At 38.5% G+C, this 14056-nt stretch overlaps 1 protein-coding gene across 3 annotated transcripts in view; it reads right to left on the bottom strand.

The window, feature by feature from the left end:
- The window catches only part of NCALD (neurocalcin delta), a 458484-nt gene that overhangs the window by 374151 nt on the left and 70277 nt on the right, over positions 1-14056 (bottom strand). The window lies entirely within an intron of this gene.

Below are 14056 nucleotides of genomic sequence, written 5' to 3'. Positions count from 1 at the left end.
GGGGAAATCAACAGTAACACAATCATAGTAGGGGACTTTAACACCCCACTTTCACCAACGGACAGATCATCCAAAATGAAAATAAATAAAGAAACACAAGCTTTAAATGGCACATTAAACAAGATGGACTTAACTGATATTTATAGGACATTCCATCCAAAAACAACAGAATACACTTTCATCTCAAGTGCTCCCGGAACATTCTCCAGGATAGATCATATCTTGGGCCACAAATCAAGCCTTGGTAAACTTAAGAAAATTGAAATTGTATCACATATCTTTTCCGACCACAATGCTCTGAGACTAGATATTAATTACAGGAAAAAAATCTGTACAAAATACAAATACATGGAGGCCAAACAATACACTACTTAATAATCAATAAATCACTAAAGAAATCAAAGAGGAAATCAAAAAACACCTAGAAACAAATGACAATGAAAACACGACGACCCAAAACCTATGGGATGCAGCAAAAGCAGATCTAAGAGGGAAGTTTACAGCTATACAATCCCACCTCAAGAAACAAGAAACATCTCAAATAAACCACCTAACCTTACAACTAAAGCAATTAGAGAAAGAAGAACAAAAGAACCACAAGGTTAGCAGAAGGAAACAAATTGTAAAGATCAGATCGGAAATAAATAAAAAGAAACAAAAGAAACAATAGCAAAGATCAATAAAACTAAAAGCTGGTTCTTTGAGAAGATAAACAAAATTGATAAACCATTAGCCAGACTCATCAAGGAAAAAAAGAAGACTTAAATCAAGAATTCTATCAAACATTTAGAGAAGAGCTAACACCTATCCTTCTCAAACTCTTCCAAAATATAGCAGAGGGAGGAGCACTCCCAAACTCATTCTATGAGACCAGCATCAGCCTGATACCAAAACAAGACAAAGATATCACAAAGAAAGAAAACTACACACCAGAATCACTGATGAACATAGATGTAAAAATCCTGAACAAAATACTAGCAAATAGAATCCAACAGCACATTAAAAGGATTATACAACATGATCAACGGGGGTTTATTTATCCCAGGGACGTAAGGATTCTTCAGTACACACAAATCAATCAATGTGATACACCATATTAACAAATTGAAGGAGAAAAACCATATGATCATCTCAACAGATGCAGAAAAAGCTTTTGACAAAATTCAACACCCATTTATGATAACCCTTCAGAAAGTAGGCATAGAGGGCACTTACCTCAACATAATAAAGGCCATATGTGAAAAACCCGCAGCCAACATCGTTCTCAATGGTGAAAAACTGAAACCATTTCCTTCCACTAAGATCAGGAAAAAGACAAGGTTGCCCACTCTAACCACTATAATTCAACATAGTATTGGAAGTTTTAGCCACAGCAATCAGAGCAGAAAAAGAAATAAAAGGAATCCAAATCGGAAAAGAAGTAAAGCTGTCACTGTTTGCAGATGACATGATACTATACTAAAGAATCCTAAAGATGCTACCAGAAAACTACTAGAGCTAATCAATGAATTTGGTAAAGTAGCAGGATACAAAATTAATACACAGAAAACTCTTGCATTCCTGTACACCAATGATGAAAAATCTGAAAGAGAAATTAAGGAGACACTCCCTTTACCATGGCAACAAAAAGAATAAAATACCTAGGAATAAACCTACCTAAGGAGACAAAAGACCTGTATGCAGAAAATTATAAGACACTGATGAAAGAAATTAAAGATGACACAAACAGATGGAGAGATATACCATGTTCTTGGATTGGAAGAATCAACATTATGAAAATGACTATACTAACCAAAGCAATCTACAGATCAATGGGCACCTATCACACTACCACTGGCATTTTTCACAGAACTAGAACAAAAAATTTCATAATTTGTATGGAAACACCAAAGACCCCGAATAGCAAAAGCAATCTTGAGAAAGAAAAATGGAGCTGGAGGAATCAGGCTCCCAGACTTCGGACTATACTACAAAGCTACAGTAATCAAGACAGTATGGTACTGGCACAAAAACAGAAATATAGATCAATGGAACAGGATAGAAAGCCCAGAGATAAACCCACACACATATGGTCACCTTATCTTTGATAAAGGAGGGAAGGATATACAGTGGAGAAAAGACAGCCTCTTCAATAAGTGGTGCTGGGAAAACTGGACAGCTACATGTAAAAGAATGAAATTAGAACACTCTCTAAACGCCACACACAAAAATAAACTCAGAATGGATTAAAGACCTAAATGTCAGGCCAGATACTATAAAACTCTTAGAGGAAAACATAGGCAGAACACTCTATGACATAAATCACAGCAAGATCCTTTTTGACCCATCTCCTAGAGAAATGGAAATAAAAACAAAAATAAACAAATGGGATCTAATGAAACGCAAAAGTTTTTGCATAGCAAAGGAAACCATAAACAAGACGAAAAGACAACCCTCAGAATGGGAGAAAATACTTGCAAATGAAGCAACTGACAAAGGACTAATCTCCAAAATTTACAAGCAGCTCATGCAACTCAATATCAAAAAAACAAACAATGCAATCCAAAAATGGGCAGAAGACCAAAATAGATATTTCTCCAAAGAAGATATACAGATTGCCAACAAACACATGAAAGGTTGCTCAACATCACTAATCATCAGAGAAATGCAAATCAAAACTACAATGAGGTATCACCTCACACAGTCAGAATGGCCATCATCAAAAAATCTACAAACGGTAATTCTGGAGAGGGTGTAGAGAAAAGGGAACCCTCCTGCACTGTTGGTGGGAATGTAAATTGATACAGCCACTATGGAGAACAGTATGGAGGTTCCTTAAGAAACTAAAAATAGAACTACCATACGAGACCCAGCAATCCCACTACTGCATATACCCTGAGGAAACCATAATTCAAAAAGAGTCATGTACCACAATGTTCATTGCAGCTCTATTTACAATAGCCAGGACATGGAAGCAACCTAAGTATCTATCGACAGATGAATGGATAAAGAAGATGTGGCACATATATACAATGGAATATTACTCAGCAACAAAAAGAAACGAAAATGAGTTATTTGTAGTGAGGTGGATGGACCTAGAGTCTGTCATACAGAGTGAAGTAAGGCCAAAAGAGAAAAATAAATACCGTATGCTAACACATATATATGGAATCTAAAAGAAAAACAATGGTTATGAAGAACCTAGGGGCTGGACAGGAATAATGACACAGACGTAGAGAATGGACTTGAGGACATGAGGAGGGGGAAGGGTAAGCTGGGACGAAGTGAGAGAGTGGCATGGACATATATACACTATGAAATGTAAAACAGATAGCTAGTGGGAAGCAGCCACATAGCACAGGGATATCAGCTTGGTGCTTTGTGTCCTCCTAGAGGGGTGGGATAGGGATGGTGGGAGGGAGATGCAAGAGGGAGGAGATATGGGGATATATGTATATGTATAGCTGATTCACTTTGTTATAAAGCACAAACTAACACACCATTGTAAAGCAATTATACTCCAATAAAACAATAATAAATAAAAGAATGTTAGGGCTTCCCTGGTGGCACAATGGTTAAGAATCCACCCGCCAATGCAGGGACACGGGTTCAAGCCCTGGTCCGGGAAGATCCCACGTGTTGCGGAGATACTAAGCCTCTGTGCCACAACTACTGAGCCTGCGCTCTAGAGCCCGTAGGCCACAACTACTGAGCCTGCATGCTGCAACTACTGAAGCACACGTGCCTAGAGCCTGTGCTCCGCAAGAGAAGACAACGCAATGAGAAGCCCACGTACCGCAACGAAGAGCAGCCCCTGCTCGCCGCAAGTAGAGAAAGCCTGCTTGCAGCAACAAAAACCCAGTGCAGCCAAAAATAAATAAATAAAAATAAATAAATAAATTTATTTTAAAAAAAGAATGTTAAATGCAAAGACTCTGCAACCACACAGAAAGTTCAAGGGAAAATTAAGCAACCCCTCTGGAGAAAAGGGAACCCTCCAGAGAAAAGGGAACCCTCCTACACTGTTGTTGTGAATGTAAGTTGGTGCAGCCACGATGGAAAACAGTGTGGAGGTTCCTTAAGAAACTAAAATAGAGTTACCATATGATCCAGCAATCCTACTCCTTGGCATATATCTAGAAAAGATGAAAACTCTAATTCCAAAAGATACATGCACCCCAGTGTTCATAGCAGCAATATGTACAATAGCCAAGACATGGAAGCAACCTAAGCATCCGCTGACAGATGAATGGGTAAAGAAGGTATACTCTGTGTGTGTGTGTGTGTGTGTGTGTATGTGTGTGTATACACACACACAATGTGTATATATATACACAGTGTATATATATATATACACACAAGAAATATTACTCAGCCTTAAAAAAAGAATGAAATAATGCCATTTGCAGCAACATGGATGGACCTAGAGGTTATCATACTAAGTGAAGTAAGTCAGACAGGGAAAGACAAATATCTTGTGATATCACTTATATGTGGAGTCTTAAAAAAAGATGCAAATGAACTTATTTACAAAACAGAAATCAACTCACAGACATACAAAGCAAATTTATGGTTACCAAAGAGGAAAGAGAGGGAGATTAAATCAGGAGTTTGGGATTAACAGATATACACTACTATACATAAAAGAGATAAGCAACAAGGAACGGCTGTATAGCACAGGGAACTATATTCAATATCGTGTAACAACCTATAATGGAAAAGAACTGAATCACTTTGCTGTACACCAAAAACTAACACATTGTAAATCAACTATACTTCAATTAAATAAATGAATAATTTTAAAATAATAAACCACTATTTCCAGTAGGCCCAGTGTCATGGGTCATCTCCACAGGAGACCACTCCTAAAGGAAGAAGGAAAAATTTAAGTCAGATCAGAAAAGCACAGCAGCCCCCAAAGTAAGAATGTATCTGATTAAGGAGGAATTGATTAGCTCCAGGTCTGAGGTTTGAAATAAACACCTTTTGTTGTCCTTCTGACCCTCACTTTACTTCTACTCCCACCAGACAGAATCCTTCCTCTTCTCTCTGTTGTTCCCAGTCTCATTCAGTCAGGTGGTTACCATTACAATCTATCATACATTAAAGACCTCTGACTCCACGATCCACACAGACCCCCATCCTGAGAACCATTTGGATGTCTACTTGGCATCTCCACTTGAATGTCTCACAGGTACACACATCTATAGCATCCAAATCTGAGGCGACTATCTTCCCCCACCAAGCCCGGACCTCTTTTAGTTGCTTCTCATCAGTGGCCTCACTGTCCACCCAGGAACCTGGAGTCAACCTAGACATTTCCCTCCTTTCATTCCCACTTGCTTAAAATCAGTCCCCAATTCAAACAATTTTTCCTCTGAAACTCCTTTAACATCTGCCCACTTTTCTTCATCTCCACAGCCAACACTTATCTGATAGAGGCCAAAATTGCAAAACCTCAACCACACCCCAGGTCCCCAATGCTCCAAGAACAAAGTCCAGAATCATTTACCTAAGCCTGTACTGCCCTACTTTTCTCTACCTTCATCGTGTTCTGCCCCCAGCCTTCTTCTGGTCCCTGAAGACACCCATTTTCTTTTCATCTCAGGTTTCACATATGAGGCTCCGGCTGCACTGATTTCTCCCAACTGGCCAACTCCTCCTTATTCTTAGTTCTCAGCTCCCTGCCGTCACAGCACACATCAGATGAGGTCCCGATGCTATACTTCATTGCACACTGCACTTTTCCTTTCTAGCATTTCTTATAATAAATATAATTAATTAGTTGTTTAATTATTTGTTTCGTGCCTGATTTCACTGCTAGATAGGACATTTCAAAATGGAAGAGACTGTTTCTGTCTTAATCCCTGTTTGACACACAGTAGGAATTTGATAGGCAGTTGGAGAATGAATGAACATATAACCTCATTATCACTCACACTCTGTTGAATTCTCTCTCTCTTGCCTTCGGGTGTTGGCTCAGCCTGACCCCTATGATGGCAGCAGGCCATTCTCAGCACTCCATTAGTAATAAATGAATCCTTACCAAATTAACCTGGAATCACTCACCACTCCCACATAATCCCAGATCATGATTCTGCTCTCTTATTTGGATGTCCATCTCCTGGAAGGTAATTTGCATGTAATCCATGTACAAGAAGACAGTGTTAAGGTAAGATGAACCTCCTAACTCACAATAATTCCTGATAACTATATGGTATTAAATCCATTTTAATGCATTACCCACATCATTTAGCTTATTATCCATAAACACACATAGCAAAGTAGTTAAATGGCTTGTTCAACATCTCAAAGTTAGTGATGAAGCTGAGACTGGAATCCAGTTTCCCAGGGCTCCTACAACTTGTTGAGTCCATTTTGCCCAGGGCTCCTACATCTTGTTGAGTCAGTCCTGTGCGAGGCCTAGAGGAAAGAAGTTTACCCTAGAAACACCCTACAGAGGTAGGCCATGGTCACACCCATCACCATAACTCAAATTTTAGAAGTATCTAGAGAAGGGGGCTTAGGGATAGAAGATGTGGGTAAAGGGAATTCCTTCCTTATATCACCATCTTTTCCTTCTCCTTCAACACCAAGTTCAAATGTAACTTCTCTTCTGAACACTCCTGGGACTAACTGTGTTGCCTCTTTCAACAAATAAACATTGACTGGGCACCAGGCCCTATGCTAGGACCCAAGGAACAATGACCGTAAGACTCCTGGCCCTCCCAGAGCCTACGGTCTTCCCCAGTGCTTATCTAATTCTGCTCCAGCATGTACTAAGTATAAATATTTGTTTATCTCCCTCACTAAACTGACAGGGTTTCAAGGGTAAAGACTCCCTCTGTCCCCTCACTCCAAGTTCAGAGCATCACAAAAGAAAAGAAGTAAAGGAGGAAGGGTAGCAGTCAAAGGTAAGTCGTATGGTTTCCACATCAAACCACAGAGTCCAGGACACTGACCACTAGTTTTCTCCATGGTAGGTTTGACTTTGTGCACAGGCATTTTAAACTAGAGTTTGTCCTAACTCTCTACTCCTTGATAAGACCCCTAGGGGTGGGAGTTATAGCTGATCTGATTGCTAGAACCAAGTTTATCTCATTTGCTCAGATAGTACAGGGTTCCATGTATTTTGCAAAACTTAATGAAATTCTAACCAACACATTAGGAACAAGTTACTAACATAATATGTGTCTGTGTGATACGAAATTACAGCAGGAAGCACACAAGGCCACAAATATGAACTGTTTAAGTAAGATTAGCTACTTCTGCATATTAATGTTAAAAAATGTTGCAACTTCTTATCCATTCATTTTGTCATGTCACTTGCTGACAGAATAAGCAATAGTAGTCACCAAACTTAATTGAATTAAGTAAGTTAACTTCTTTCTTTAACATGTGGAAAATACCATTCTTTGGTTCCGGCTGGGAAACAGAGAGTCCAATTCATGAAATCAACGTTCTCAGGAAGCCTAGTTTGGGATTCACTACTGTGAAAAATCTCCTAGCAATTCATCCATCACATCCATTCTATGAATGTCCAACAAAGCTTTCTGAATGCTGTGGAAGCCAGCAGGTGGTCAGAGCATGCTACATTACATTTGCCTGGATCCCCAGAGGCAACTCTAAAATAAAAAAGATAGGGCCTTACACCCAGACTCAAATCCTAACCAATAAGCAACTATGTTGTAGTCTTAAGTTGTTGACCAAGTAGCTTCCACCCACTTAAGATGATAACCTCAGGAAATCTCTTTTTTGCTTATACGATAAGTGATTTTCCAACCACAGGAAAGTTTAGAATTAAAGATAGGAATGAAATCACTCAAACTTACACTTATGTGTTAAATTTAGGAGTAAGTTTTGTCATCATCAGAACACTTTGCATGCATTTGGTATTTATTTGTAAAATTTAAGAACATCTGACATTTTAAAATCTGACAGATTTTTTTAAATTTCAGTTTAAAATGTATGATGACTTTAAGAGTCTGAAGGTGAATGTGCATCATTTAATTTAGCATTTATTCACTTTTTAGCAATTATTAAGCATATTCTTTGTACCCAAAACTAGAAGAATGCAAAGGAATTAATATAGTATTTTAGGGCTGAAAGGACCCTGTTCTAAAGAAGTTTATATACTGGTGTTTGGGGTTGAATTCTGGGCCCCAAAACTTCATATGTTGAAGTCCTAATGCCCAGTGTCTCAGAATGTGACCTTATTTGGAAATAAGTCATTGAACGTGTAATTAGTTCAATTAAGATGTGGTCATACCAGGGTACGGTGGGCCCCTAATCCAATAAGACTGGTAAGAAACACCTTAATCTCTGATTTCTAGGCTCCAGAACTGTGAGACAATAAATTTCTGTTGTTCAAAGCCACTAGGTTCCTGGTACTCTGATATGGCAGGCCCAGCAAACTAATACAACTAGTTATTTACTTATTGCCTCTTAGCTCCAAGCCCAGCATTCTCTTTTCTTCTCTGTGATGCTGAGGATGGGACTCTGCAAAATTGATTTCACTAACTCTCTTGTCAGCTGGCGTCCTGGAAGTTTCTACCTGTACAAGGCATTAGAGAGAGACTGGAAGGTGAGAGGAGAAAGAAGGGACTGCCTTCTGGTTTCTCGTTTCTGTCAGCATTACACCAACAACAGTACAAGGCTGGCCTCAGTCCGCAGTTTCTCTCCACAATGCCAACACTAACCATCCCATGTCTCCCTGGATGTGCTGGCAGCTGGGCCACACCCTCCTGGCAGTCTAACCGCCAGCTGCTGCACCCACCTGAGGTCCAGCCCATCCCCTCCACGCCCCTCCCCAGAGCTCCTAGGTCTCATCTTCCTACCTCTTCCCTGCTGCTTCTTGCAGTTACTACCTCTGAGTGACTTCAGCATTTCCTTTTTGCACTTTCGGATTTCCAGTACACGCGGAACCAACTCCCTGTGTGAAATCTCTATTTGAAATACTTAGTGTGGTTTTGGGTTTCTGACTGGATCCTGACCGATTTAGCTTACAACCCCCATGGAGAGACAAATATACAAAAATTTAAAAATATAAGCAGGTCAAGATTCACGATAAATAATGTTTGCAGTGGTGCAGGTAAACACTCCCAATTTGATGTTGATGAGAATAAAATCTAACTCAAATTTTCTGCAGCGAAGTTTGGGAAAATGAATCTAAAGATAAAATGTACACAGACTGAGTCCTAGAGTCCCACTGCCAGAATTGTATCCTAAGGAACTAATCAGATAAATGCTCAAGATTCATGTACAAGTATGCCCATTGCAATGTTGTTTATAATAGTAAAAAAAAAAAAAAAATTTACCAAAGATGTCCATCAACAAATCACTGATTAGTTAAATTATTTTACATATATACATACACACACATACACACAAACACACACACAAGAAATCCTAAGAAGCTATTAAAATAATGGAGCTCTATATTTTTTGACATGGAAATACACTCATATCACAGAACATTACATGACAAAAGCAGATTTCCAAATAGCAGGTATACCATTAAAAAAATGTGGAAAATAATTATTTCATGACAAATAAGTACAAGTAATTATTTCTGGGTGGTAGGAATTCCGGTGATCAGACAAAGCGCCAGTTGCCTTGGGGCAAAGAGAAGTGTTCTATTAGTAATAGTCACATAGCCATGGGGCAACCTGGCCCTGCCCTTCAGCAGGCCAGAACCATCCCCATAGCCCCATGGTCAGCTCAAACAGCCATGTGGGCACATAGTCACACCCTGTAGGTGGGCAGCTACCTAGTGCCTCCCCAGGCCACAAAGGAAGCTTACTCTGCAGCCAGTGGCCCACAGCCACCACACTAGGCTTCATAGCCAACCAGGCCAGGGGCCAGCCCTGTCCACCAGTAAGCCAAAGTAGTCAGCCCCTCCACAACAGGAGGGTACACATAGCCCATAAGGGGGGCACCCTCAGAGCATACAGCTCCGGTGACCAGAGGGGAGTGTGCTGCTGGGCCCCACAGGACTTCTCCTACATAAGGCCACTTCTCCAATATCGGGAAACACAACTGACCTGCCTGATACCTAGAAATAAACACAAAGAATTGGGCAAAATCGGGAGATGCAGGAATATGTTCCAAACAAAGAACCAAGACAAAACCTCAGAAAAGGAACTAAATGAAATGGAAATAAGCCATTTACCTAATAAATAGTTCAAGGTAATGATTTTAAAGATACTCACTGAACTTAGGAGAAGAATGGATGAACACAGCAAGAATTTCAACAAAAAGTTAAAAAATATAAAGAAGAACCAAACAGAGCTTAGGAATACAATGACTGAAATTTAAAAATACCCTAGAAGGAGTCAACAGTAGATTAGATGATACAGAAGAATGGATCAGTGATCTGGAAAACAGAGTAGTGGAAATCACTCAAGCTGAACAGAGAAAAGAAAAAACAATTTTTTAAAATGGGGATAGTTTAAGAGACCTCTGGAACAATATCACACATACTAAAATGCACATTATAGAGGTCCCAGAAGGAAAAGAGAGAAAGGGGCAGAAGAAATAATAGCTGAAAACTTCTCTAACTTGGGAGATGAAACAGACATCCAGGTCCAGGAAGCACAGACAGTCCCAGACAAGATGAATCCAAAGAGGTCCACACCAAGACACATTAAATTAAAATGTCAAAAATTAAAGAATCTTATTAGAAGCAGCAAGAGGAAACCAGCTACTTACATACAAGGGAACTCCCATAAGACTATCAGCTGACTTTTCAGCAGAAGCTTTGCAAGCCAGAAGAGAGTGCACAACATATTCAAAGTAATAAAAGGGAAATAAAACTACAACCAAGAGTACTTTAGCCAGAAAGGTTATCTTTAGATTTGAGGAAGAGATAAAGAGTTTTAGAGACAAACAATGCTAAAAGAGTTCAGCATTACTAAACTGGCTTTACAAGAAATGTTAAAGGGACTTTTCAAAGTGGAAAAGAAAAGGCTACAACTAGAAATATGAAAATTATGAAAGGAAAATCTCACTGGTAAAGGCAAACATACAATAAAGGTAATATAATCGATCACTTATAAAGCAAGTAGTAAGGTTAAAAGACAAAAGTAGTAAAATGATCTATATCTGCAATAAGTAGCAAAGGGATACACAAAACAAAAAGGTGTAAAATATGATGCCACAACATTAAATGTGGGGCTAGATGAGTAAAATGTAGGGCTGTTAGAATGCATTCAAACTTAAGATATCATCAGCTTAAAATAATCACTGATATATAGGTTGTTATATATGAACCTCATGGTAACCACAAACCAAAAATCTAAAATAGATACACACCCACACAAACGAGAAAGGAATCCAAACATACTACTAAAGGTAGTCATTGAATCGCAAGAGAAGAGAGCAAAAGGAGAACAAAAAAGAACTATAAAAACAACCAGAAAACAACTAACAAAATGGCAGTAAGTATGTATTTACATATCAATAAACACACAGAGTGGCTGAATTATTTTTTTTAAAGCCCCATATATATGCTGCCTACAACAGACACACTTCAGATCTAAAGACATACACAGACTGAATGTGAGGGGATGGAAAAGGTATTCTATGCAAATATAAACAAAAAAACCCCCAAAAGATTAGTGAGGATGTGGAGAAAAGGGAACCCTCTTGCACTCTGATGGGACTGTAAATTGGTGCAGCCTTTATGGAAAACAGTATGGAGGTTCCCCCCACCAAATTAAAAATAGTACTGTCATATGGTTCAGCAATTTCTCTTCTGGGTATTCACCCAACAAAAACAAAAAAACTAATTCAAAAAGATATATGCACCCCAATGTTCACTGCAACATTATTTACAGTAATGAAGAGATGTAAGCAACCTGGCTACTGATATATGAATGGATAAAGAAGATGCATGTACATATACACAATGGAATATTACTCAGCCATAAAAAGAATGAAATCTTGCTATTCGCAACATGGATACTCCTAGAGAGTATTATACTAAGTGAAATAAGCCAGACAAAGCAAAATACCATATGATCTCACTTATATGTAAAATCTAAAAAACAAAATAAGTAAGCAAACAAAGCAAAATGAAAACAGACTCATAGATACAGAGAATAAATGGGTATTTATTTGCCAGAGGTAAGGGTGTGAAAGGGGGCAAAATCGGTGAAGGGGATTAAGAGATACAAACCTCCAGTTATGAAATAAGTAAGCCATGGGGATATAATATACAGCATAAGAAATACTGTCAATAACATTGTAATAACTTTGTATGGTGACAGATGGTTACTAGACTTATCCTGGTGATCATTTCATAATGTATGCAAATGTCAAATCACTATGTAGTACAGTGAAACTAAAATAATATTGTCTGTCAACTACATTTCAATTAAAGAAATAAACAAATGTCATAAAAATACTTACAGAACACTGTTTTAATGTCAGTATGTAAATGCTTAAGAGAACCAAATATATAAAATGTTGAAAAATTCAACTATTTGGGAAAAAAATCACCCTGCATTTGTATTATTTAATCTGAATTTACAAGGGTATGCATTCTTTTTTCTCTTTTCTATTATTTTTACCACTCTCATTTGTTTCAAGGTGATCCATATGTATTTAACACCAGTAACATAGTTTTATTCATATGCTAGCTCTTAATCAACGTATGAGCCTAATCTGGTAGTAAAATGTCAACCAATATGGAAGAAGACCAGAAGAAGACCTGTGGCCTCAACTCAAAACTGCCTTAAATATTTTATCGACATACTGCTTAAACTTCTAACAGCATCTCTGCTGCTTGCAAAGAAACAAAGAAACAATGGAAATACCTCCTTAGAAACAAACTCATCATGCAATGGAAGAAACATCTTTTTCCAGCCACATGGACAACAAAATCCATGAAAAGAAATGGCTACTTGCAATCAAAATGCAAAAATAGGTATCAAAGTCCTATCAGTGCTTTTCCTCCTAGGAGTCATCACAGCTCCCAGGCTGCCACTTCACAGTCCCATGAATCTTCAGAATGGGCAAGAGCCGCTGCGTACTGGGAAAAGACCACCACCCACTCACATGAGCTCTCATCCTTACTCTGTAACACAATCTCACTCACAAAATCCAAGTGCATACTAGAAATCTAAAAATAACATTGCTCCTGGAATTTAAAAGCTCAAAACTGAAAATTTCCCAGGCTTCACTCCAGTAATATTAAAAATGCAGATTTTTTTTTTTCCTACACCAACAGAAGCTTGGGGAATTGGGACTGAAGGCAATGAAGTCCAGGAATCCATCTGCTCCATGATATCCTGGGGAGAAGCAGTCACTGCTTTTTCAGAAGTCTCAAAATGCTTAGCAAGAGTCGTATCGAACATAAAAAACACGAACATACCATCAGAGAAGCATCCTGGAACTGGGAACCACAAACCAGGCAGAATGACCTTGAGAATCTTCAAAGTACCTGTAGCAACCCTTACAAATCTAGATGTACCAACTCACAAAAAGTGGGTTTTAACCAGCATCCTTTCTGTTGGTGGTGGTTTACTGATCATGTAGAATAGTAAATTACAGCTTTAATTTCATTGTTTTCCCCATCATCATTTAAATAGTCAACCAAAATTCTCTTAATATCTCCCATGTTTAACGTACTATGGCTTTGCCTCAAGAATCATGTCTCAAGTAGCTCACAATCTGGTGGGGGAAGAAAGAAGTATACAAGAATTTTGCAATATGGCAAGAAAATTATAAAAATAAAAGGCATAAATATTAGAAATGAAGAAGGAAAACTTCTTTCTTAGCAGGTGACATAATTATGTGCCTTGAAAATCCAAAGGAACGTATCTACAAATAACTGTAACAACTAGTACGTGACTTAAGGAAGAAACAAGATACAAAATTAGTATAGAAAAGCCAGTTGCATTTCTATATACTAGAAATCAACAATCAGGAAATAAAATTTAAAAAGTTAATACCGCTCTTTGTCTCCTGGTGCGAGAGGAGAGGGGATTTAAGCACACCGCGTAAAGGAGCTCCAGAAACGGGCGCGGAGCTGCCGAAGAGACAGGAACTTTTTCTTTGCCTCTTTGCTTCCGGG

The sequence above is a fragment of the Physeter macrocephalus genome, chromosome 15 (assembly GCF_002837175.3).
Source record: "Physeter macrocephalus isolate SW-GA chromosome 15, ASM283717v5, whole genome shotgun sequence".
NCBI classification, from domain to species: domain Eukaryota; kingdom Metazoa; phylum Chordata; class Mammalia; order Artiodactyla; family Physeteridae; genus Physeter; species Physeter macrocephalus.
The sequence above is the reverse complement of the archived record's forward strand: the minus strand, read 5'-3'. Positions and strand labels throughout refer to the sequence as shown.